The sequence below is a fragment of the Tursiops truncatus genome, chromosome 9, assembly GCF_011762595.2.
Source record: "Tursiops truncatus isolate mTurTru1 chromosome 9, mTurTru1.mat.Y, whole genome shotgun sequence".
Lineage (NCBI taxonomy): Eukaryota > Metazoa > Chordata > Mammalia > Artiodactyla > Delphinidae > Tursiops > Tursiops truncatus.
In genome coordinates, this window is record NC_047042.1 from 55,504,952 (window position 1) to 55,530,890 (window position 25,939).

The 25,939-nt window shown below is 42.9% G+C and overlaps 1 long non-coding RNA gene across 1 annotated transcript in view; it reads left to right on the forward strand.

Annotated features, from left to right (window-relative positions):
* LOC141279471 (uncharacterized) overlaps positions 1-25,939 on the forward strand; it is a 167,351-nt gene that overhangs the window by 12,527 nt on the left and 128,885 nt on the right. The window contains exons 2-3 of the long non-coding RNA XR_012333731.1: positions 2,026-2,080; positions 20,045-20,183. This is a non-coding gene — a long non-coding RNA (uncharacterized lncRNA). The remainder of the gene's footprint in view (positions 1-2,025; positions 2,081-20,044; positions 20,184-25,939) is intronic.

A 25,939-nucleotide genomic window follows, 5' to 3' on the forward strand; every position in this document is an offset into this window, starting at 1 on the left:
GGAAGGGAAAACACATCTTGCAGCACAGAAGTTGCCATTAGTACTCATATAAATAGAAACTTTACACCTTGGTATGAAAGAGTAGAGAGAAGAGGTCCCCAGATGGTGAGTCTATCCCTATCCCTAATTTATTTACCAGGGTCATGCCTCCCCAACCCTTTTAGAGGAAGGAGGGACAAAAAGGAAATATAATAAATATTGGCAAGAGTATTAGCTAGCCATTCTGAATAACAAACCTTCTAAAATGTTGTAGTTTAACCAACAACCGTTAATGATCTCTGCCAAGCCTAAGGGTTGGGTAAGTGATTCTGCCGGTGGTCAGGGCTAGGCACATCTCAGCTGGACTTGGTCATGCTTCTGCCGTCAACTGCTGGGCTGGCTGGGGCTGGGGGGGGGGTGGGGTGCTGTTCTAGAATGGCCTCAGAGGGGATGACTTGGCAATCTCCCACTTGGTTTCTCTTCTTGCAGCCCAGGCTTGTCCTCACGACAGAGGCAAGGTTCCAGCAGGGAACTGAGGGCTAGGCTTGGAACCTGCATGCCAGCACATCCAATGATTTCTAATGGCCAAAGAGAGGCACGTGGCCAAGCCATATCAAGGGGTGGGGAATTACATCCAGCCTCTTCATGCCACAGCTCACATGGCAAAGGGCATGACTACAGAGACGGGGGAGAATTGGTGCCGTCAGGGTAACTCATTTGCCATGATGGGAGAAGGCAATGAAAGAAAGAATTCGGGGAAAAGGAGAAATAGCTCCAAGGTGTTTAAAAGAATGGGATTGCATCTAACTCCCGCTGCCCTTCTTTCTCCTCTCCCCATGCCGTCTCTTCAGCCATCTCCTCAAGCATTGGCAGTTTTAATGCATATTTGCCTAGGAAAAATTTGACCAGGTCTTATGACCTGGGTTATCATCCAGCTCCTCTCTGAGAAATGCTGTTGGCTTCCCCCAGGCACAGGGCACATATCTCAGCAGGCAACATTGAAGCCAAACAAGAGTCAGAAAGTCCCCTGGGGCAAGAGGGATCTCTGACCTGTGGAGGATACTCAGGCCACTTTTAGGGAGGAGTGGGAGGGCGAGGGGGAGAATCTTAGCATCACCTCGTGAGATCTGACCCCTGCCTACCTGTTCTGCATCGTCATTTGACATTTCCTGTCATAGGCACCTGCCACCTGGCAGGCTGCATTACCTTCAGTTCCTGAAATATGCTGTGAAAACAGCTCCACATCTGCACACACACTCTTGTTTGTCTAGAACAACTCTACCCACCCAGATGTCTCTACTTCACCCTCCAAGTTTCAGTGTGAAGGTCATACCTGGAAGTGCTTCTCCTCTGTGTTTCCAGAACTTACCTCAACCAGAGCACTCATCACTCTATTGTAATTGCTGACTCTTCTGTATTCCTTATGATTTTGTTAGTTCCTTTAGAGCTGACAAAAAAAGTTTTTAGTCCTCAGATTCCCAAGGTGAGCCAAGCCTTTAGTCTCCATATTCCCAGGGCTTTAATTCAGAGCCCACAGCATAGAAGTGCTTAATAAACACAGCCTCACTTTTTCCTCAGGAAACAATATAACCTCTATTTATGGAGCAAATGCAGGTTTGTTAAAGACTTGACTTACTTTCCCTATGCCTCTGCAGCAGAGCTGACTTGTCTCATTCCAGCTTTGTAGTTGACTTGGGCAAATTTTAACTAATTTGCCTAAAATCAACTTGCTCCTAAGTGACAAAGCAAGAGCTGAAATCTCCGTCTTCTAAATCTTAGCCCAGTGTTCTTTCTTCTTAACCCCAGGTTTAAAATGTATTTACTTAACTTTTAACGTCCTTACTTCACTCCAAAAGAGAATTTATTCAACAGACATTTAAGCACCAGCCATATATTGGGCACAGTTCTTCAAGCTAAGAATATAGTCATACATAGGACAGAGTAGTGGGGGTTAGACAATAAACAGTATTTAATTTAATTATTTACAATGAGATACTTAGCATTTACTATGTGCCAGGGACTATTTTGTACGTTTTTCATTTACAGATGAAGAGATTGAAGCACAGAGAAGTGAAATCACTTGTCCAAGGTCACACAACTGGTAAGTGGAGAAGCTGGAATATGAACGCAATCTGCTTCCTGAGTCTGTGCTCATAACCACTCCTCCAGTCTACCTGATATAAAATTTTCTATAATGTTAGGTCATGATAAAGATTCTAAAATAAGAAAAGCAGGGTAGGAGGCAAAACGAATAGGGGATGCTGCTTTAGACATGGTGAACAGAAGCAGCCTATCTGAAGAGGTGGCACTGGAGCAGAGGCCTGAATGAAGGGAGGGGTGAGCCTTGATGGGGAAGAGCATGGCAGGAAGAGGGAACAGCAAGTGCAGAAGCTCTGAGATAGAACAGTGCTTGGTGAGTGTAAGGAACAGCAGCGGCCATTGTGAACAAGGGGAAAGGTGATGGAGGATGCGTTAGAGGGGTGACCAGGGGCAACGTGAGAGAGGGGTTGGTTTTTGCCATACTAAAGAGTTTGGATTTATTTTAGTATGACTTATGGAAGCTTACATAATTACAAATGATATAAAGAATAAAAGAAAATCAGTTAAGTGAGAAAAAGATTGGGGATTGGGATAAAGGTAGAAAAAATTAAGCAAGGGTAAGGTTAGATATAAAATTTAGACCTTAAATTTTGCTAGTGTATGTAGATCATACACTTTGCTACCAGCATCAGTCTGCAAATTTGAGCTTGAGGTTCCTTGTGGCCATTGCAAGAGGGAAATATGGGCCAGCCCATGCTTCTTAGTATCAAAAGATAAAAAGAAAGATGTTGTTTAGAAGCACTCCTATTCCTAGTACTGAGACCTTAGGGAATTCACTAGCTGACAGAGAAAGTGAGTTGGAATCCTGAATTGATCAAAAGAAAAATTAAGGCAATTTGTAACTAAAAAGAGGTATTTTATAACTACACTGAGATGTACAGAGTTTGAATGGTTTACCCATGGTGGAAACATCAAAACTGAATATTAAAATCTTCCTGTGTTTCTTTATATACAGAAGTTTCAGTCCACACAATTTACAAAGACCACATTTTGAGGCTCAGATCATGTCCACGATAGTAAAGTGGTTGATCTAGGAAATGGTTGATTCATTGGCTTAGGCCAATGCAGAGGTTGGGGTGGCAGGCCAGTGATGGTTGAGAAAAAGAAATGGACCACATTGTAGCACTGTAGAGGCCAGGCAAGGACATGGTGTTTCTCATTTCTAGCATATGAGGAGAGAGAGGAATCTGCTCTTTTATTGTATTCTCTTGACAATCACTACTGAAAGCCAGCTTTTTTTCTGCTTAGTAGAAAATGGAGAGAACAGGCAGATTGGTTGACAAGGCCATGAGGGGGACGTTTCTCCACTAACCCGTGGGCTCGTTAATACTCATAACAGCTCCTATGCTTTGGGCGTTTACTCCGTTCAGACAGGCTTGATTTCTTTCCATGCATTCCTAAGTAAAGCTCTTTACCTTCTGGAGGCAGGCACTTGATAGGACTTAATGGGATGAGGCGCCTCACAAGCCTTGGGTGGTGTGCCTTTATTAAGTCCCAAAGTTTTGATGACATGACAGAGAACATTTGAAAACCATGCAGATTGTTCAGGCTATTCATGAACTGCATTACAGATTGTAACACCAGAGCCCTAATGGTCTCTAGTGACTAAAGAAAAGCCAGGGCTAAAGATGGAGAACCTGGAATCATGCACAGAGGCTACTGTTGATGACTGCTCCAAGGAGGAGAGGAAGAGAAAGGAACCCAGGGCCATGAATAAACCCACACTCTTGATGCGGTCCTCTTCAGGGCCCTTCTGATTCTTTGCATTGCCTCAGTCTTTGGTTCCCCTTCATACATTCATTCTCTTGTCAGAGAGGAGAGGAACTGAGAAAACCCCTTTGGGTTTGTTGTTAAAAAGTCATGGAGCCTTTCTTAAGGGCAATCTCAGTAGCAGGAGAGGCGGGAACCAGACGCAGAAAAAGCCGGTGGCGAGGAGGTGGAGGTGGGGAGGACTCACCCAGAAAGTGGCAGAGATGGGAAGGAGAGAAATCACATGGCGGGTTAAAGATGCAGTGGGGTCAAGAGCTATGCTCTTTCCAAGATAGAGGAGATCTGCTGTGCCTGGACAGAAGGAAGAGTTCCAGAGGATAAATGAAGGACCAAGGCTGGAGTCAAGAAGGAATGAGCAGGAATTAGCCTTAGTTTATCCTCGGAAGAGAAACAAGACACTTCTGAGACAGGTTCAATAGAAGAGGACACAAGAGCTGTTATTTTGAGGAGAAAGGAACTCTTGTCCATGCAGCCTCATTCTTCTCAGGAAAAATAGAGGGGGTGTGTGTGTGTGTGTGTGTGTGTGTGTGTGTGTGTGTGTGTGTGTGTGTGTGTGTGTGTGTGTGTGTGTGTGTGTGTGTGTGTGTGTGTGTGTGTGTGTGTGTGTGTGTGTGTGTGTGTGTGTGTGTGTGTGTGTGTGTGTGTGTGTGTGTGTGTGTGTGTGTGTGTGTGTGTGTGTGTGTGTGTGTGTGTGTGTCGGCGGGAGGTGTTCACCTACCAAGAATGAGGGAGGGGAGATAAGACTAGGGACTACGGCTGGGGGGAAAATGGAAAAATGCTGAGATGGCTTCTGTCACATTGCCCAGAGCTCTTACGAAAGGGCTGGATGAGAAGCAGTTTCTCAGTACAAATGTCTAGAGGTATCTTGGCTACTGTTGAGAAATAAAGAATAAAACTCAACCCTGGCTGGGTATGGAAACAAACAGATTTTCTCTGCTCAGGACTCAGGTGTGAGGGGAGTGAGGGGGAAGAAAAGGCCTTAGCAGATTTGGGAAAGATCTCAACAAATACTAGCTCCAGTCAAAAGCAACAACAAGGAAAGTAAGTTTCTAAACCTTCTAGCTGTATTCAAGTATATAATGCATTTTCCTCCAAATAATTGATTTACTCTTCCATAAATATATCATTTCTCACTCTATTCCTTCTTTCCATTCTCCTGCATTTATTAAGCACAATTGGACCGTGAACTGCACCAGAGACTATTTCTAATAATATTCCTGCATATGTAAGGCACTTTCTTTCATATTCACTCTCTCATTTCATCCTCTTGAAACCCCTAACAGGACAGTAGGAAGGGCAGTTGTGTCCATCTCATTCTAGATGAGGAAAGAGACTAAGGACAGTCTCAGGAAAGTGACTTCTAGCCCTCCAGTTCCCTACATGCTCCCCTAGCCCTGAGTTTCCGCTTCACAGCTCTATCACGTCATAATTATTTATTTATGTAATTATTTACTTAAAGTCTGTCTTCCCTGCTGGGTTGTAGCTCCATGAGGGCAGACTCTAGGGGTCTTGTTCACTATCATTTTCCTAATGGATCCTGTTATCACTGAATCTTCATGTCTAGACTCGTAGTAGATAATCAGTAGATTTGCTGTTGGAGGGTCCCCCTAATCTTTCTTGAACAAATCCTTTTCTTTAAAGATAGTTTACAGCTAAAAGACCCTTATAAAGCTAGATGAGTTGAGATTCTTGAGCTTTTACATTTTCCCCAATATTTTACAGTGGTGTCACTTAAACTTAATTTAACAGCATATCTGACATGTAGCAGATGGTCAATAATTTTTGCTGTGTTTCAAGAGTGATTATATCTGTGAAAGAGCCAGAACCTGAGCCTCGTGCCCTGACTCAAGTTTGCATTTGTCCTCTGCTTCCGCAGTATAACTAGAACAGTCCTGGAACATATCAGACAACCAATAGATAGCTATTTAATGAATCGATGAACTAGTATCACTTGATACAGAATTAATGTCTGTGCAATTAATTGTTTGCTGGTTCATTGTATTTGAGTATCTACCAGTGACACCTATGATTTTTAAACTCCATTGTTACGTAGCCAAGAATGATTTTGTTTGTAGTAGAAAAATAGGAAGTGGACATAGGCAATAATAAAATGGAACCAGAGAGCTGAAAAGTGCTTCTCCCACCAGGGACATCATTAACCCGAGGGAGAGGACTTCAGTTATCTTTGTTTATATCTTTGATATTAGAGAAATAAGATAATGAATGTCTTTTTAAAAGTTATATAGCAAGCAATGGATTATTGCTCAGCTGAAAACAATCACTAGACTAAACTTTTAAGACTTGCCACACTTTCCCCAGTTGGCCTAACTTTGCCCCTACTAACTCCCTGGCCTCAGTTTCGCCATCTGCAGAATGGGATGCTAGTGTCTGCATTACCTGTCTCTCTGAGTCAAATAAGATGGATGTTTTATCCAAATAAATAAGATGTTTTACCAAGCTTGGTGGCAACTCAAAGGATGACTTGTTAACTGAAAATTTCCTTATGGCAGAGAATCATAGAAAAGGATATATATATATATACCACAGACATTTTATCTAAGTGTATATATCTAAAACATAGACCTGTATCTTCAATGACCAAGCTTTTTTCTGGGACATAGGTCTCTTCTTCCAGTATGGATTTGCCGATAGGATGTTCCCATGGTGTTTATGGCTTGGATCCATTTCTTATAAAGAAGTTAAAACTTAAAGACCCTTGTAAAATGATATAAATTGAGAGTCCTAAATTTTTAAAACATTTTTCACCAATATTTTACAGTGATCTCACCCAAACTTAACCTGACAGATAGCACTTATTTTGGCAACTCATTTTATGTAATCTTTCCAAATCATTCAACTCTATTTTTGTGGAAACAACTCTCTGCCTCTTCACATTCATAGCTCATCAGTTTTAAATTAATCAAGTTAAATTAGTATAAATACTAATATAAGTTAAGTACAACTGCTAAAATTAAATTGAGAAATAACTGTAACTTGGTATACCACACAGCAGATAGGAATAGAGACGCATGGCATTTTAGAGCAGTAGCTTTCAAACTATTTCAGTGCACATCCAGAGTAGGAAAGACATTTGCTGTTGCAGCCCCATAGCCATGCACACACACACGCATACACACACACTCATACAAATGCAAAACACACATGCCCCTCAAACAAAAATTTCAGAAAACACATCTAACCTTGCCCTTATCATGTGTCACATACTTTGGTGTTTTTTCTTCTATTTTACCTATTGACTTGAAAAAAATTTCTGGATACAACCTTCTAGATTGTTTTCATGATGCACTCATGGATCTCAACATGGAGTTTGCAAAGACCCTGTCCTACAGAGTCAGTTTGTTGTTTTTTTTTTTGCGGTACACGGGCCTCTCACTGTTGTGGCCTCTCCCGTTGCGGAGCACAGGCTCTGGACGCGCAGGCTCAGCGGCCATGGCTCATGGGCCCAGCCGCTCCGCGGCATGTGGGATCCTCCCGGACCGGGGCACAAACCCGTGTCCCCTGCATCGCATCGGCAGGCAGACTCTCAACCACTGTGCCACCAGGGAAGCCCAGGGTCAGTTTTAATCAAGAGATTTGAGTATGATATGGTCCTCAGCCAGTACCTTATATGGAGGAGATGGAGAGAGTTAGTGGGATTGGCAAGCAGGTAGAGTGGAGGTTGGCTAAGAGACTTTCTAGTGTGTATGGAAATGTGTTGTAAATGTGTAAGGAGCTCTGCCAGTGTGAGCCTTGGTCTTCCTCTAGAACAAGGCTCCCTGGTAATTGTTCTTAAACCCTGTGCTAGGTCCCCCAGTTGTCCTGATAACTGGGTATGAGATGGATTTTCTGTGCCCCGCTCCGGGTAGTGGAAATCAATCCAAGTAGAAGTGGTATGCTCTCAGCCAGTCCATAGAGAGACCAAGGATGGTGCTGGAGACAGTGCTGCCAGCTTTCTACCTGCCGTGCACATCACGCTCCTTCCCTTGAACACGGCAGTTCACGATTGTATGTCACATGCTGAGACGACCGTCAGCTGGACCAGGGCGACTCATGGACCACTCACCTTTAAACTTTTAACTCAGTCATCAACCCTGATGGAATGATCATTCGGCTGTTTGAATAGGAAAGCATGGAAGACTCCTCTGGGGTCTGGGGTATAACCTGAAGACAAATAGAAATATTAGAAAGGAGAAGAGATAAGGAAATGATCCCAGGCTGCAATTGCCCATCCAAACCAGACATGAGCTGTCCAAATTCCAGAGAGTCGGAAGAGCTTTGAAGGATCTTTATCAACTTTGGGTTGCTATACGGACATAAATACTTTGTATTCCTGATTTCATTCTTTGGGGATCTGAAAAAGTATATCCTGGAAAAGTTCACTCTCATCTCAATAAGGCTTTCAACATGTGGCGAAACACGGAGCCCATCATCAGCCGAGGCTCCGTGCCCCTTAATAACCAGATGAGGTGGGCTGGAAACACCCTTCTACTCTCTGGCCAGCCAAGGCCTTGCTTTCACATTCCTGTGACTTCTGAAGAGTTGGGGGATAATTATTTTGGATTTGAGGGCTTCTGCAGCTAATTGTTCAGTTACGTGCATCTGTACATGTGACCATGTTGACCCAGATGTAGAACTGAGCCCTTCCTTAATCTCCACAAAGATCTGCTTTTGTGTTAGCGGGCACATCAAAAGCTGTGAGGAGGCAGAAATAGGGTTTCATTGCAGCAGGTGAACTGAATTTATTAGGCAGCCTATTTCTTATTTTACTCTCTTTCCTCAACCCTTGTCTTCTACCCACCCCCAGGCATTTTTTAAGGACATCTTTATCCCCTATACTGCCTGTGGCCTCACATTACCTTCCAAGCCTCTTAGTGCCTTTCCACACTCAGGAAACCTACATATATTTCTCTCCCTCTGTTAATCAGAGCAGTTCTAATCTCCCTGACCCTTATCGCCAAGCTCAGCTCTGGTCCCCACCTTCAACAAATCCAAATCACACCCAGCATTCAGTGGTGGAAGAAAAAGAGGATAATTGCAATAAAAATACTTCATTTGAGAAAAGAAAAAAAAAAAAACCCAACATACAGTGGCCACTGTTTAAAACTGGTGATATCTCATGCTGGACAAGAGTGGCCATGCTGGACTGGCTGCCCTGGCAGTGGAGTGGGCTCTAGAACAGTCAACCTGGCTGCCTCCAGTTCTGCTCTCTGGAATGTTCTCTCCTGTACACTGTCCACCATGGCATCATGTGAGAGGATTTTAGGGAGGAGGTCCCTTCCAGAGGCCGTAATCATTCCTGTAGTTGCCCACTTCCTGTTAGTTTGGATTTGGGGCCTGCTCATCTTAGGGGTTGAGCAATTACAGGCATTTTAATGCCAAGCTGGGGTTTCTCTGGCAATTCCAGTTGCTTCAAACTATCTGTACATTATTTTGGCTAATAATAATCATAATACCTAACATTTATACATATATTGAGGGTTTTCTATGTTTAAGCAGTATTCTTTATATACACTGTCTTAACTGAATCTTTGAAAGAACCACATGAAGTAAGTACTCCTATTGCCCCTCTTTTGTAGGGAAGGAGATAGAGGCAGGGAGAACTTAAATAACTTGCCCAGAGTCACACAGCTAGTGACATTGGGATGGAATTCAGCTAAACCGACTGCAGAGCCCAAGCTTTTTAACACCTATGTCATGTTGCTTAACAAAAGCTTGAGTTATGGTGACTTGAACACAGACCCAGATCTCAAAGCTTCTGTCCCTTAGCAGTGTGCCTCTGTGGTCTCATTTTGGCCTCTGCCTCTGAGGATTGCTGAACAATAGCCTAGGTGGGGAGGCACACCCCTCATTCCCAGAAGTTGGTCCAGTACATGACTCAGCACACTGAAATTTGACAGTCACCCCTTTTGTCAGCTGGGAGCCCGCAACTAATCAGGGATCAGGATTTTCCCAGATCTTACTCTTATCTCCCCCTGAGTTTCCAGCAGTTTTTTTCCCCCTGCCTCTGCTGGCACTAACTGTGACTTGGGGAAGAGGATTTGACTTTTCCAAGCCTTCAAGCTCATGAATAGCTGACTTGCAGTCATCTAGCACTGCTGACCACGGGCTAACAAGGCCTCACCTAAGAAAGTTGTTTTTCCCCTGTCATGTCATGCTTTTAGATGGGTCAGCCTGTAGGAAAGATTTTGTCTTTCTTGTCAGGCCATACTGAAGCCTGCAAGATATAATCCTAACACTTCCTACCAAGTCTGTGATCTGTGATAGAAATATGGTTTAAATCCCAAAATACAGTAGGCACACTGGCCAGGAAAGACTGAATTACACTATATTAACCAATGCTTCCAAAATCTCAGTGGCTGACAACTACTAAGGTTTGTTTCTTATTCATGCTTCATGCCCCTTTCTGGTCACCAGGGGGCGCCCCACTTATCCAAACTGAGAAATTCAGCAATTCAGCCAGTATCTTGAACCCAGCATTGTGGGTTGCCACGATGAGAGCAAGGAGTGCTTCAGGAAAATCTTGTACCAACAGTTAAGTGCTCAATGTTGCTCAAAATGTATTGGTCAGAACAGGCAGGTCACATGACCCCACTCAATCACAGGAACCATAAAATTAAATTCTAACATACGTCTGGAGGGCAGAGAGCTGCAACTGTTGGGTGAGATACTAATGCCTGCAACAGTAAGCTTTGTCACCACATTACAGGTGTTACCAGCTTTCTAGCCAGGAGAAAAGGAATCCTCGGCATTCCACCCCCCATCCTGACTTAACCAATTTCATATGTTATGTTCATCCCTTGCAACTCCCCACCTCCAGGTGTTAATATCGGCAGTATTCAGGATTATTCTGGTTGCAAGTGACAGAAAACCACTTTAAATTGGCTTTTGAAAATATGGAATTTTTTGTTTGCATAATTAAGAAATCCAGAGCTGCATTGAGCTTTGGGAATAGCTGTAGCCAGTAACCCAAATGATACCTTTAGTAGAGTGGCTTTCTCCACTTAATTTTTTGGCTTTACTCTTCTCTTTGTTGGTTTCATTCTCAAGAAAGATCCTTTATAGGGTGGCAAAAATGGGCATGCATACCCCTAGGCTTATATTCTAGCTGTCTTGGTGGAATGTACTGATTTTCCAGTAGCATTAGCAGAAGTCACTGTTCCAGCTTAGAACACATACATATCACCTGTCACTGTAGCCAAGGAAATATGGTGCCCTGATTGGAAGTTCTGAGTCCAAGTCATGTGTCCAACCCCAAGCCTAGAGGGAGGTGGGCTCCACCAGGACTTTATGGGCCAGGAACAGGGGAGGGACAGTTCCTGAGGAAAAGGAAATGATCTGGTCTAGAAGAAAAGAAAATGCATGACAGATGGGCAAAAACAATAGATATTCACTACAATTACATGTCATTTGTGTCTCCATTTTCTGGTTGAGGATATTGAGACTTTTTAAGATTAAGTAACAAGTCCCAGATCTTGCAGTGTAGACCTGAAATTCAAACTCAAGTCTGATTGCAAATGACATTTGATTATTTGCTGTGCTCAGTTGCCTGCTATACATGCCTTTTACTAATCTAATAATCTGGAAAGTATGACAAAAATATAGCATAGCATGAGCTTTTTTGAATGTTTGAATTAGAAAATGAGATCTACAGTACTTCTCAGTATTTAGAAAATGTTGATGAAAAAGATGACTATAATATAATATGAAACCCCAAGCTATCTAAATCTTTCTACAAATAGAAAAAAAGAAAACATGAATTTTTTTAAGTTCATGATCTCCTTTAGAAAAATTAAATGGTGAAAATGAGTTAATTGATAAATACAGATTCCTTTTTAGAAAGGACACAGATTTAATATAAAGTAATTGCCTCTTTATGACTGATTTATCTTAAGCCTGACTGCATTCAAATTATATTTTGCCCTTATTCAGACCTTATCTAGGAAAATAAATGAACCTTTCATTCTGGAAGGAGATAGAATGGAGAATGCCACATGAGGAGACAAAGAAGAAATAGTCTGAGTTCTTAAAAGATGAATTGAGATCCTTTTTTTTCTCCTCCTGGTTGGTGAGGAAGACATACATATCCCACTGCAGTAAATCCTGAGTCACTTATAACACAGTCCTTTCTAATGTAGATCTATTTGGAATGCCTTCCTCCAACCCCCCAGAGTCCACCACCGCTGTCTTGTCCGTCTGAGCCTCCCCTGGGAGTCTGATGTGCAGTCATCTGCTCCAGGGCCCATGGAGAGACCATTTTGGTTGCTGTCTGTTAAGACAGGGTGCAGCTTGCTTGGCTCCTAAAACTCCATTTTCATGCTGTGCATTTTCCTTTGAAGTAAAATATGTGACATTCTAGACCTTGGGCCCTTCTCTCCAGGAAAAGGGAAAGCAAACACTGAGACCATCGCTAACATCCTTCAAGGTCAAATAGCTCCAACTGAGGCCAAGAGGGTGGGGGCCAGGGGAAGCAGAATGTCTCGGTTATTTTACCACTTTGCCTAAACAGTCCAAAGTTACTGGATAGTTGCCGATGAACCCCTTTGTATGTGTAGACCTAGAAAAATTTACATTTTCAATTGAATGGACTTAATTGTCTCATAAAATTGCATTGTACAAAATAGGGGCTAGATATGCAGCATTATCAAATTTGGGGAGCACATGGGTAAAATCTCTTTCCTTCCATTTGTGATAGCCTGAGTATTTCACAAACAGGAAATTTAGGGGCAGGTCTCAGAGAGGCAATAGATGGCATACCTTAGGCTGGGTAAGTAGTTGTGGTAACCAACATGGCCTTCTTTGGTGGCCTTGACCAGAGCTATTTCTCCAGAGTAGTGGGGGTGAAATCCTGGTTGCAGTGGATTCAAAAGAGAATGAGAGGAGCAGAAATGGACACTTGAGTGTAGAGACTACTCTTTCAAGGAGTTTTGCTGTAACTGAGAGCAGAGAAATCTGATAATAGCTAGAGGGTGATCTGAGATCAAGAGCGTGTTCTTTGCTTTGTTGAACAGTGGAGAGATAATGGTACAGTTGCATGCTGATGGGAGCAATTAGGTATAGAGAGAAGAGCTTGAGTAAAAAGAGGAGATTGCTGGAGTTGTGTCCTTGAGTAGGAGAGAAGGAATAAGACCTAGTGCATGAGTGGAGGAATTGACCGTGGACAGTTCACTCATCCTAACCAGAGGGCACATGATACTCACAGTATTGGTGCAGAGAGATGGGAGGATATGGTGATAGGAGCCTATGAAAATTCTCTTCAGATTGCTTCAATTTATTAGTGAAATAGAAAATAAGCTATTTATCTGAGATGAGGATGAGGGAAGGGGCATTGGAATTTGAGGAGGGAGGAAAATATGAAAGATATGAAATAGTCATCTAGTTGAATGGCAGAATGAAAGACTTAGATGAACAACCCAAAGCAGCCTATTTCTGGAGTTTTAGGTGGTAAAGTTAAACATGACCCCACACAGACTCAAGCTGTCAGTACGAGCTTTGAATTCTGATTGGAATTGTCATGTGGTAATGAAATAATGCCTGACGCACAGTGGGGGAAGGTCTACAGGTGGTGGATTTAACCTCACAGTCTTTCATTAGTCTATAAAACAAAAGTATTCTGAATTAAGTAAGGTAAAGACAGTCTCCCTAGACAAGGATAGACCTGAAATAGAACGCTTTGGAAGATGCATTAAGAACCATTTCAGGCTTGAAGAAAAATCATTGCAAGCGAAGAAGCCAAAAGATAATGCAGCTTCCAAAGGAGGAAACATAATCTAAATCAGAATGTTGTTTAAATGCTGGGGGAAGAAAGCCCATCAAGAATATTTTTACAGTATAATAATTTTGGAAATGCAGAACACATTAATATTTAAAGCAACATTTATAAATAAACTTTTAAATAGTGTTTTTGACCTGACTTGCTCACTCCCCTAGGATGGCATTCAGATGGTCTGTACGCCCTGAATTTGCACACAGAATGTCGTATGTATATGAGTGTGTGCCTGTTTCTGGAAGTGAGCACAAAACTGTCACCGAATTCTCAAAATAGACTCTGATTCCAAAAGAATAATGACTTCCTTAAAAAAAAGAATGATCTACATCAGAAACTTATTATAGAGGCAGAATATTTTACATCAAAAAATTTCTGAAATGAAGATTTAGAAACAGCTTGGAGTAGTAGGAAACACAATGGACCGGGATTCAAGATTTTGGATTCTAGTTCTAGATTTGCTTCTTTGCTTCTAATAAGCTGTCTGATAATGGACAAATCTCCTCACTCATCAGGGCATCAGCTTCCTCCCCTGTGAAATAAAGGAACTGGAATGCATGATTACTAAAATCTCTTCTGGTTCTAACATGGTAAGGTTCCATGAACATGTACCACACTGCATCATTTTTTGTTAATAAAAATGAGGGGCTTCCCTGGTGATGCAGTGGTTGAGAGTCCGCTTGCTGATGCAGGGGACATGGGTTCGTGCCCCGGTCCGGGAGGATCCCACATGCTGTGGAGCGTCTGGGCCCGTGAGCCATGGCTGCTGAGCCAGCGCGTCCGGGGCCTGTGCTCCGCAACGGGAGAGGCCACAACAGTGAGAGACCCGTGTACCAAAAAAAAAAAAAAAATGAGAAGGACTATCTTTATCTAAAGTAAAGACTGTGGAAGGGCCTCATGGCCCCCTGGGTCTTCCTTTTCTTCTCGCATTAAGTCACAATGACAGACCACCCCCTAAGTAAAGAGAAATAACAAGTTGATATCTAGAGGATGCCTTGGCTGAGATGGTAGCACTAAGTGACACTTGACACATTACCCTCTCAGGTGCTTACCAAGGACAGATTTCTAAATATTTACATCTGACATAACAAAATGACAGAGGGGGGTTATTTGTAATTCGAAGACTGAAGAACATGAAGAGACTGTGAGTAAGAGTATTTTCACACGAGAAACATTTGAGTTCCTACTAATCTTTTTTTTTTTTTTTGCGGTACACGGGCCTCTCACTGTTGTGGCCTCTCCCGTTGCGGAGCACAGGCTCCGGACACACAGGGTCAGCGGCCATGGCTCACGGGCCCAGCCACTCCACGGCATGTGGGATCTTCCCAGACCGGGGCACAAACCCATGTCCCCTGCATCGGCAGGCGGACTCTCAACCACTGCGCCACCAGGGAAGCCCCCCTCCTAATCTTAAGTCCTCTCCACAGTGCATATATTATTGCAACTTTCACTGACAGAGCAGTGAATTTGGTGATGGTGCATGGATTGCTGTAAATTGTCTGCTGGGTTATCTGTTCCTACCATCTTAGAGCGCACATACCTCAGTTACTATGGAAGCCAGCCTCCAAGATGGACCCCAATGATCCTTGTCTCCTCATATTTAAACCTTTATATAGTCCCCTCCCACAATGCATCAGGGTTTGATTGTGTGACCAATAAAATATAGCAGAAGTGAGAATATATGGCTTCTAAGACTAGTTCATAAAGGCACTGGAGTTTTTGCCTTGGTCTTTTGGATCACTCACACTGCAGGAAGCCATCTGCCATGTCATAAGGACACTCAAGCAGTTCTGTGGAGGATGAGATGACCATCAGGCTGTGACATGCCTGGTCACAGGTAGATTCATCAACCTTAGCCACTCAGTGACAGATTCAGTGAAGTCCTAGAGAATGTCCATCCCAATGCAAGGAGAATACATGGGTTTTCCCTGCAACTAACCAAATACCTCTTTGTGCAGGAAGATGTAGGGGAAGCCCTTGAGAAGAGGGAAAGTAATTATTCCAAAGAGGCTGTTACTATTATCAGAAGAGACTGATGGAGCTTGAATTGAGAAGATCAAGTGTTTTCTACCATCAACAGGAATAGGGCCTCATAAACAAACACAGCACTCCACTGAAGGCAAGCACATCACAACTCTCGGTCTCATCTCTGTGAGGCTCTGAGTTTCCTCTACTGTGCCCCAACCTCCCACAGCTCTCAGTGCTCCAGATCTTTCCAGTTGGAACTGGAGGAGGGAAAGGATTATAAAGGGATTTTACTTTGGAGGCCAATGCACTGGTCCATGTTAGATATGTCACTGCCCCCATTCATGACCTAATCCAAAGCCACGGCCAAAGAGTAACCAAACAGCAAATGTGTTTGGGTTTTCACGGCAGCCACAGGGTCCTCTGTACCAGCCTCCTGAGCCAAGCCCCAGCTCTGCTGTTCACATGCTGGGTGACCCCTCATACTCTTGGCCTGGGTTTCCTCATTTTTAAAGTATGCTGGAGGTAATAGTGGGAGGGGGTGGCGGAAGATTTTGTTTCTGTTCATTTGTTTGTTTTTTGTTTACTTTGTTTTTTGATCTGGGCATGGGGAAGTGGGGGAGAGGATGGGACCAGATTAGATTCTCTCAAATGATTATCCCGCCATAAGACTCTAAGGCTTTATGTTATAGCATTTTCTCGTGGGAATGCTGTAGCTTCCAGAGACCACTGCATAATCTACCCTTCAATTACTTATAAACATAACCTGAAGATGTTCAGCAAGTAGACCAAAGGCAGGAAAGCAGCCCCTTAAACTCTAGCTGCTGATGGTCTTCGTGGTAGAATAATGAGGACATACCTTGTTTCTAAACTTAATTAACAAAACCGTTACCTATGGAAATAGGCAAAATTACTCCCTAATATCTGGGCCCTAAGTAGCTGGTCTAATGTCGTCTCTCACAGATGGGAAAAGGCCAACAAATGAACCTAAGTGAGTATCCCAGCAGGTGGCCTGCCCTGCTAGGTCTTTTTGTACCCTACAATCTAGCCATTGTAATAACAGCCAAGCAAGCCCAGCACTCAGATCACAGCCCAATGCAAACAAACTCACAGACTGTCTAAATCTTCTAAAGAAATAAAGATGAATGAAAAGCAACTGACTTGTTCAAACTTTAAAAAGAGAGAGAGGTAGGTAGGGGAAGGAGCAAGATAAAATATTTTATCATTTGTGACCAAACGCAGTCATGTAGGAAAATATTTTTGCTATATCAATGGCTAGGCTCAGTAGTGTAGTATCTGTTTTAACTTTTTTTTTTTTGCCAGTTCTCCCAAAGGTAGTTTTATTTTGCTGAAAAGGCAAAGAAAGGGGTTAGAAAAATTAGCATTAATTAAACTTTATTTCCCTTGGCCACAGGCCACACAGTTCAAAGAAAGTGTAGCCTCTAGCCAAGTCCCCTCACAAGCAAACTTCAGAATGCATGGCTTAATTCATGTATATTTCGTTTGTCCGATAAGAAAAAAGAGGAAAAGGGGGATAAGGATAGAAAAAGTAAGAAGGTGAACAGGAAGTATGTCTTCTGTTTGGCATCCTTTAGTTTTCTGCTTTTAGAGTAAACAAGTGGTGGGTGGGGCAGAGCAGGATATAAAATTATTTTCAACTATATAAAAACATATGCAGGTATGTAAATAAACAAATATAATATATTCAGTGAACAAAAGCTCCATTCAAAATGTCATCTGACCGCTGCCTCACACATCTCTCCAAACTGCTTTGGAAATGGATCCAGATCTGATTGCTTCTCACCACTTCACCACTACCCTACAGTCCAAGCCACTGTCATCTCTTCAGCAGAATATTTAAACAGCCTCCTATACTGGTCTCTATGTGTCCTTCCAAGAATTTGTTCTCTAATAAGTCTGATCTGGCTCCCTCTCCTTCTATGACTTCATCTACTATTCTCCCCTTCACTCCTTCTGTTCCAGCCATGAGCTTCTGTTCCTCAAACATGCTAAGCCTTCTCTCACCCCACCCCTTGGCACTTGATTTGCCTTTACCCAGAACATTCTTTCCCTGGGCTTGCTTCATGGCTTGCTTCCCTACTCTGTCAAGGCTCTACGGAATGCCTCAGGTTATCAGAGGTCTTTCCAGACCACTCTACATAAAATGGCAAATCTCCATCCAGTACTTTACATCTCGCTTGCCCAGTTTTAATTATTTTGCCCATAGCACACGCCACCACCCAACATACATCTGCTTGTTTATTTATTGTCAGACTCTCTCCCGTTAGAATTTACACTCCTTGAGGTACTGTTTTGTTTATTGCTGTTTCCCCACTGCCTACAACGATGCCTAGCATATAATTGATGTTCAATAAATGTCAGTTGAATAAATAGATGAATGAATGGATAAATGGCTAAATAAAATGCGTACATATGAGAGAAAGTGAGGGAAAGTTGGGGGAGAATGAAGAGGAAAAGACTACACAACCTTCAAATACATCTCTCTAAGGTAATAGTACAGGTGAACATTCCATACTTTTCTCAGTTTTCCTAAGTGTATGAAATAAAAATGTGTTACTTCTATAATAAAAAAAAATATTTATCTTAAAACAATTTTATCAAATTTAAGGTTTAGCTAAGATTTGAGAACAGAAAGTAAAAATGTTTTTTTTTTAAACCGATGTTTCACAGTTCTAGGAAGATAGACAAGTCAAATAGTAGGTAAGCTTCTTGAGATGAAGCCCCACATTGTCTCAGTGTTCACCCACTGAGCTGTCCAAGCCAGACACACAGGCTCCTTGCCACCAGCTCTGTCTCCCTCTGGGCTCCCGCGGTCACTGGTACTGTCTGTCCTCTATGGCTGTCATTCTGTCCTTTCCAGTTCCTGCCTCCATCACCTCCACAAACATCCAGGAGTGATTTTCCTTCCACGCTCACTTCCCACATATAAACGTCAATCAAATCTTCTCAATTTTTCTTCCTGCATTTTTCTCTGATCTATCTATTCTCGTCTCCCCACACTGTCTTTGCCTTAGGGCAGTTCTAGATCATTTTTCCCACTAAATTCCTGCTTCCTCATTCTGCTCCCTGTGCCTAACCTTCCCAGGCAGACTCCCTACTGCTGCTGGAGTGGTTTTTCTATAACACAAACCGAATCATCTCATTACTATACGTCTAAAATCCCTCTGTTCAGTACACAGGGCCTCTTCCAGACCTGACCCTGCCTGTCCCGCTAGTCTTCCTCCTGTCTGGGCCCATTGCCTTCATTTCAGCCCAACCCAGCTCCAGCACTTGTGGCTCGTTGGCCCTGAGCATACCTGTCTGTCTTCTTGGAATGTCAATCCTTGGCCTCTTTAGGGGGCACCTACTCTTTAAAACTCACCTCTCTTGCCACCCTCTCTGGAGGATTCTCTCTGATTCTCATTGATCTAGATGCAATTCCTCTGGTTTCTCTGAGGAATGTGTGCTCTATTTTAGTCAGTGATTTACTCTTTGGAATCTTACATTGGACTGTTAGCCTCCTAAGGAAAGGGTCCAAGTCTCAGACTGAATTTTCATTTTTACATTAACTCAGTGTTTCAAATCTTGTAGAAATTTAATCAATACTTGTAAGAGGAAAGGGCCAGAAGAGAAAGGGAAGTCAGCTAGGTAATTAGATAGATTAGGGATATAACTATGTTGAGGGAAAAGTCCGTAAGATCTTAAGATGTGCACACTAAATCTCCATTGGATGTTTGCAAACCTTGGACCCGAGATATTTAAAATGAGTAACATATGATGGTTAAGAACAGACAGGCCACATGAATTTCAATTCTAGTTGAACCACTTAGTAGCTAACTGACCCCAAGCACATTACTTAACCAGTTTGAGCCTCAGTTTTCTTATCTAATAAATGAGAAGACTAATATTGTCTCCCTGATAAAGCTGGTGAGGTTAAATAGGGTAATTCACATAAAGGACTCAGCACAGTGCCTGGAAGCAATGAATGTTCAATAAATGTCATTAATGATAACGATGATGATAATCATTAGGAAACAAGACACTGAATATTTTTAACAGAACAGTAAGAGGAGGCCCAATAATAAAACTATTCAGTTTGTCGAACTGGAATTGCAATGAATGGTATTTCGAAGGCCAGCCCCTAAATTAACATCATCATATGAGGGCCTGGGGATGCCAACCAGCTGCTCTTTAGAGCATACAAGCCAGCATTACAAGAAAAGGCAGCAGGCTGTTAAATTTTTGCATGATATAACAGCAGTTTCAAGACTGTGTATGCAGAATAGTTCCACAGGATGGCAATGTATGTTACGTGAAACAGAGTGTTTCAGAATCAAATAAGATTTTGAGACTTTGTAAACCAAGTCCAACAGTGATATTTTTCTGCAAGACCCCTCTGAGCATGTCTGAGAAGGGGATGGCGGGATTCACCCACCGCTTTTAACCATAGCATCCTGTGTTTTTCAGATTACCTCCTGGGACTTTTAAAAAATGCCCCAATTAAAGGAAAGCTCCAAGGGTCTAGCATTTATCATCCCAGGACAACTGAGAAGAAGAAAGAGAAGGAAAGAAAAGAAAAGAAAAGAACAACAACCTTCAAATAATAGTAAGGGTGAATATTTTGTCCTTTTCTCAGTTTTCCTGAATGTATAAAAGTACGTTACTTCTATAATCAAAAAACCAGGTAACATTTATCTTAAAACAATTTTTTCAGATTTAAGATTTAGCTAAGATATGAGAACAGAAAATGAAAGTAGACTTTTTTTTAAAAAATCAGTGTTTCACAATTTTAGGAGGAGAAATATTCCTGTGCATTGTGAACCAACAGAAACAAGAATGGCCTAGTTAATAAATGCAGAGTCCCAGACAATCTTAAAACAGCTGACTCCGAGGGCTGAGAGGTACTCAGAGACGCCCACAGGGCACATAACCCTACCTGGGCCCCACCTGGGAGGGGAAAGCCCGGGTCTCAGCAGATGCCTCAATGGGTAGATCTTCAAGAGAGAGCTATGCTGGTCCTAGGAGCCCAGCACGCCTTGACTTTTCCCCCTTAACCTTCACAGCCTCAGGAGGGCACCTCTGATGGCCTGGAGTCAGGCTACTGCAGGGTGGTGCTGAATTCAAGCTGGGCCAGCAAAGGCCGCTCACCTTCATCATTGCTGAGGTTCTGAGCTCTTTTCTCTCGTATTCATGTGCTTTCAAGTATCTTTGGTGATTCTGTAAGTTTCTCCCTTTCATTCCAAATTGGTTTCCTGTCATTTTTATGAGAAGGAATTTATTGGTGCTTTAAAAATAGATAAAAATGTCTTTATGCCTGTATCTTTTCTTATCAGGCTTCTCTACACTGTTTGTTCTCTATCCTGGGTTTTGGGGTTTTTTTTTTTTCCTTTTCTGAATTCAGTGCTTCTGGGCTCAACCAAATGGAAATGGATCTGGTAAAGGCTGGAGCATGGATGTGGATGGGGCGGGGGTGGGGGGGGGGTGGGGGGGGAAAGTGGGGGTGGATAGCCAGGCCCTGGGGCTGCCAGCCAGGAGCTGCTACCCTTGCTAAGGCCCATTACTCACTCAGTCACTTGGCAAGACTCTGCCCCCAGGCAGCTGGTCCCCCTGTCTCTCTCTGAATAATACACACACCTAGCAGGGAGCCATCACTTACACAAATAGCTGAGAGCACCTCCCAGACTACTGTTCAGCTATTAAGAGTTCAGATGCCCTGGGGAGGCCAGGTGCGAAGTGCCAGCTTAAGGTCTGAACCCGAATCTGCAGGCACCTTTCTAACTGGCCCTCACAGGTGTTTCCTCTGCAGGGCAAAATGCCGGTCATATTGGTGCCAGGGCTGCCCTCCACATCCTAGGGAAGGGATCTGCACTTTGCCAGGGCTAAGCAAGCGGCCTCCTCAGGGTCATGGCAAGTGGTGGGCTCACCACTGGTGCTGGGGTGAGGGGGGTTTGGGGTGGTGCATGCCAGTGAGCAGTGCCTTGTCCACTCCCCAGCTCCTTCAGGCAGACCTGGCAACAATCTCAAAGAAAGAGTGCATGGGGTGTGGCCTGCTCCGCCCAGGCATCACACACTTATATTTATGAAGACTCCTAGGAAGGAATACATAGGGAGGCTTAAAATCATTTTGACAAATATAGGGAAAATGCCTTCCATGCTGAATGGAAATGAGCAGTTTGCAGAATCGTGTATACCACAATTCTGACAATGTAAAAATGACACCTCTACGACATACATGAGAAAAACAGGAATGGATAAAGCAAAACAGTTTACTCTGTTTAGTGAGATTGTCAGCAATCTTTATTTTTCTCTTCACAAATTTCAGCTTCTAATTTTTCTACAATGAGCATTCTTACCTTTATTAGCAGAAAAGGTCACTAAGCCATTTGTTCAAAAATCTGCCGAACACCTCTTTACAGAATGACAATTATGGATAAGACAGGTATGTGTGCCTGTGTGTGTGCGCCTGGGGGTGTGTGTGTGTGTGTGTGCGTGATGCTTATATAGATACGTATACCGTGCACGTATATAAATGTGAACAAATGAATATGCTTGTGTCTATGACTATATAAATTTATATATATACACATATATATATATATATATATATATATATAATTTCATGATTATCTTCAGAGATCCACCAATACAGAAAATTGACCTACTGGTAAACCCACAGAAATGCGTCACACCCAGGAGGCCATCAACAGATAAGACAAAGAGACACAACCACTAGCTGCGATAGGGTCTGTCTTCATTTTCTGGGGTTAAGTGCAAAATAATCTATTTGCTCTTTGTGAAGATGGCCATCTTGACAGAATAAAATGGGGAAGATCCTGCCTGAAGCAGAAGCTGTGTGCCACCATGGTGACAGTGATCTTAACAGATATTTGTGCCCAGGGCTGGCTTCTCTCTCTTCCTCTTCCCAAGTGAGAAACTGCACTTCACATGGATGGAACAGGGTAGAGTGTTTTCTCTCAGAGCAGAGCAAGCCCAGTGCCAGGTATGGAACACCTTGTGTGCTCGGCTGGCCTGGCTGCCCCATCCACCTATTCTGTGGGTCACCAACCAGTGCTCCCTCTGACAGCTACCCGTGTGGCACCCCCAAGGATCCCCTTATGGGAAAAGCCTTGGGAGTGCCTTGGCCAGCAGCCTTGAGCACTCAACCTCCACACCTGAGAGCTCTCAGGACTTGCACCTCAGTGTATGCCCCACTCTCATCCTGGAGGCTTTGTGCAGAGCGGGGTGGAGCCTATGAGGAATAGGCTCATTATGCACGACCTGATCCTTAGAGACACAGTGGGAAAAGGGGGGACCTCAGAGGGAAAGGGGAAGGGATGCTGAGCCAGATGTCCGAATTTCCCCTCTGGAGTTTCTTCATCCCTTTGGAGTTTTTAAAATTTGATCCCACCTTTGTTATTACCTATGGGGGAATGGCATGCTTCCTTAAACAACATGTTAAACAATCATTCCAAATATTTTCTTCAGAGAGCTTTTGCTTTTTTTCTGGTTAATCCTTGTAGGACAATGTTGGGGTGCGTATGTGTGTATATGTGTGTGTGTGTGTGTGTGTGTGTGTGTATTTTCATGCATGCATGGTTAAGAAAAATAGTTGTTCACTCCAGTAACTCATTGGCAAGATGGAGGCTTCCAGTAGGTGCTGGGTGATATCTGAAAGACTTATAGCCCATCTGTCTGTTCAATCATTTGTTCATTCATTCTAAACATATGATGCAAAGATTGGTTGTAACTAGGTGCATAATGGGCTTGGAAATCCAAGTTATAGTCAAAAGATATGTTTACTTTCTGCTATATAAAGTACTATAGGCCTTTGTTACTAGCAAAAGCTAGTAATTATAAAAATGAATTTATAATCCATTATAAATATTTCGATTTTGGCCAAAATTTAAATCAGAGCAAGGCCAGTGATAAGCCTTAGTTTTTGTCAGGACTTTGAGTAGTAAGAGAGATTCTATCCAACTAGTTTACAGTACAAGAGGGAGTCCATCCATTCCCATAATTGGGAAGTCCACAGTTAATGGGATTTAAAAAGTCAGGTTCTGCTGGATCCAAGGGCTTAGATGACACATAGGGTTTCTTTCTCCCTCAGTCTCTCTTTCCTCTCTCTCTTGCTCTTACTCTTTCCCTACAGTTGGGAAGATAGTGCCGGCAGCTCGAAAACCATATCCTTACAGCTGTTGCTCCAAATTGATCAGGCGTGTACACTCTCTCTCAGCATCCATATAGCAAGGTTCAAGAAAAGTGACCATTTCAATGCCAGTCATTCTGGTTTGGGAATAGAGGACCTGGACTGGCCGGCCCACCAGGATCACAGCCCCCCTTCTGCATTTGGGGTCACGGGGAGTGCTAGTGGGGTGGATTGCTGTGGGATCGGGTGCTGGTGGGCTGGGATGCTGCTCTGGGATTTGTAAATGTATAGGATCCTGTGGAAGTGTGGAATCACAGTTCTCTACAGGAAAAGTAAGGTGTGCTTACCTGAAGAAGGGGAAGGGAATGCCAGATGGACAAATAATTTCTCAAAGCATTACTATAAAATGTACCTGGAAAGAGATTGATCCTGATGAAAATAATCTCAGGAAACTATAAGTGGGAACAGAGGAAAAACTGAGATGATTTAACAGTGTTGACTAGAATATTATCATTCAATTATTATTGGCTCAAGAGAGTTTGCTTCAGAAAATACCGTCACAGTGAAAATTCAGGAAAAATGGTATCTTGATTAAAGTGTTTGTTTTCATAAAACAAAGTCCAAATAGCCTCAGAGTCAAAACAACTTTTCCTGGAACTGAGGTATTTTTTTCCCCCAAAGAAGTCCAAATTTAATTAAGATGGGATAAACAGCATCTGGACATTCCTGATCTTATATCTTGACATAATTTAGCCTCAGAGGCAGTCATATTTTTCTAAGAAGATGATCTATTCATTCCTTAGGATGTGCTTTGTCCTTGAGTGGAGGAGAGAGGAGAGTTGCTGGAATGTGTCACAGGCTCATCACCACTGCCCATCTTTTCTGCTTTAGGGGACTCTGCACTGGAGGCAAGAGAGAGACCCAGTACTTCACAGAAGTATTCAAAAGGCTCTTCAAAGTCATGGGGCTCTGAAGGGGGGGTTGTCTGTCACCAACTGACTCTTGGCTGTCCTGCTTTGCAGTTTTATGACTTCTATTTCCATCAGTTATCTTGTTTTATGGCTGCAAATGATAAGATAAACTGGGTTCTCTCACTCTCTCTCAGCTGGTCTGTAAACCAAAACAGATCATTCCACAAACCCATGCCCTCTCAGATCTCTTGTAATCTCACCCATAACAACTCACGCAGGCAGAATATTGAACTCCAAAGCCTGTCTCAAAGGGCAAGAGACTAAGCTGATGCCAGTTTTGAAATAGGTTTAGCAAAGCTGTCTCCCTCAGAGGTCCCATCATGCCTCTTTGACAAAGCCAATCTCCCTTCTGGTCCTGTGTGAGCAACTTCTCCTTAAGTCTAAAGCCCATCAGCTGTGTGACTTGAACGAGTTACTTGACCTCTCTGGGCTCATCTATGAAGTGAACAGGCAGGATTAGGTGATTTCTGTGGCCCTTCCAGTTCTAACAGCCTGCACTGCTGTGACATCTGGATGCTGTATACCACCACCATGATACAGGGAAGTTCTCTACAACCATAACTCTTCCTGGTGTCTCTCAGATAAAGGCCAGCCCTAACCTCACCCCCAAAGGGTATGTCTGCAATTGCAGGAACAAAAGCAAGGACAGACAGGGGGCCAGGCACCAACTATATTCAGATTTAAATTGGTAAGGTTACATCAGTAGCATCCTTAATAGTGTGGCCATTTCTTTCTCCTTCTCGCCTCTGGGATTAAAGCTTGTGTGCTGACTGTTGAAAAATCAGTCATTAACAGCCAGGAAATGACTTCCTCATCCATCAGAACACTGCTCAGCCATGTTTCAGCTTTTTCCCCCTTTCCCTGTGTAATTATTCTCATCCACCACTGATTACAGTTTATAATAGCCATAATTCTCTCCGAATCAATCATTACTTCACTTTACCACGAGGTTACCAGAAGAAACATGAGGGAATGCACATAGCCCCGGCTGGGTTTTATTTTTTGGAAATTGCCTGCTTTTGTCTGGATTTCATTTAATCATCTGGATGTTCAAAGAAAAGCTAAGATTTTCATTCAAAGGTACTTTTTTTCTACTTGCCCTTAACTCTTTTTTTTTTAAGAGGAAATGATGGCTGGTTAGAGGAGGCTAATGCTGTGCAAAATCTGCCACTGGTATTGTTTGGAGTGACTGGTGGGGGACACAGTGGGGATTCTTGTCATGCATCCATATGCTTCTTTGGCACT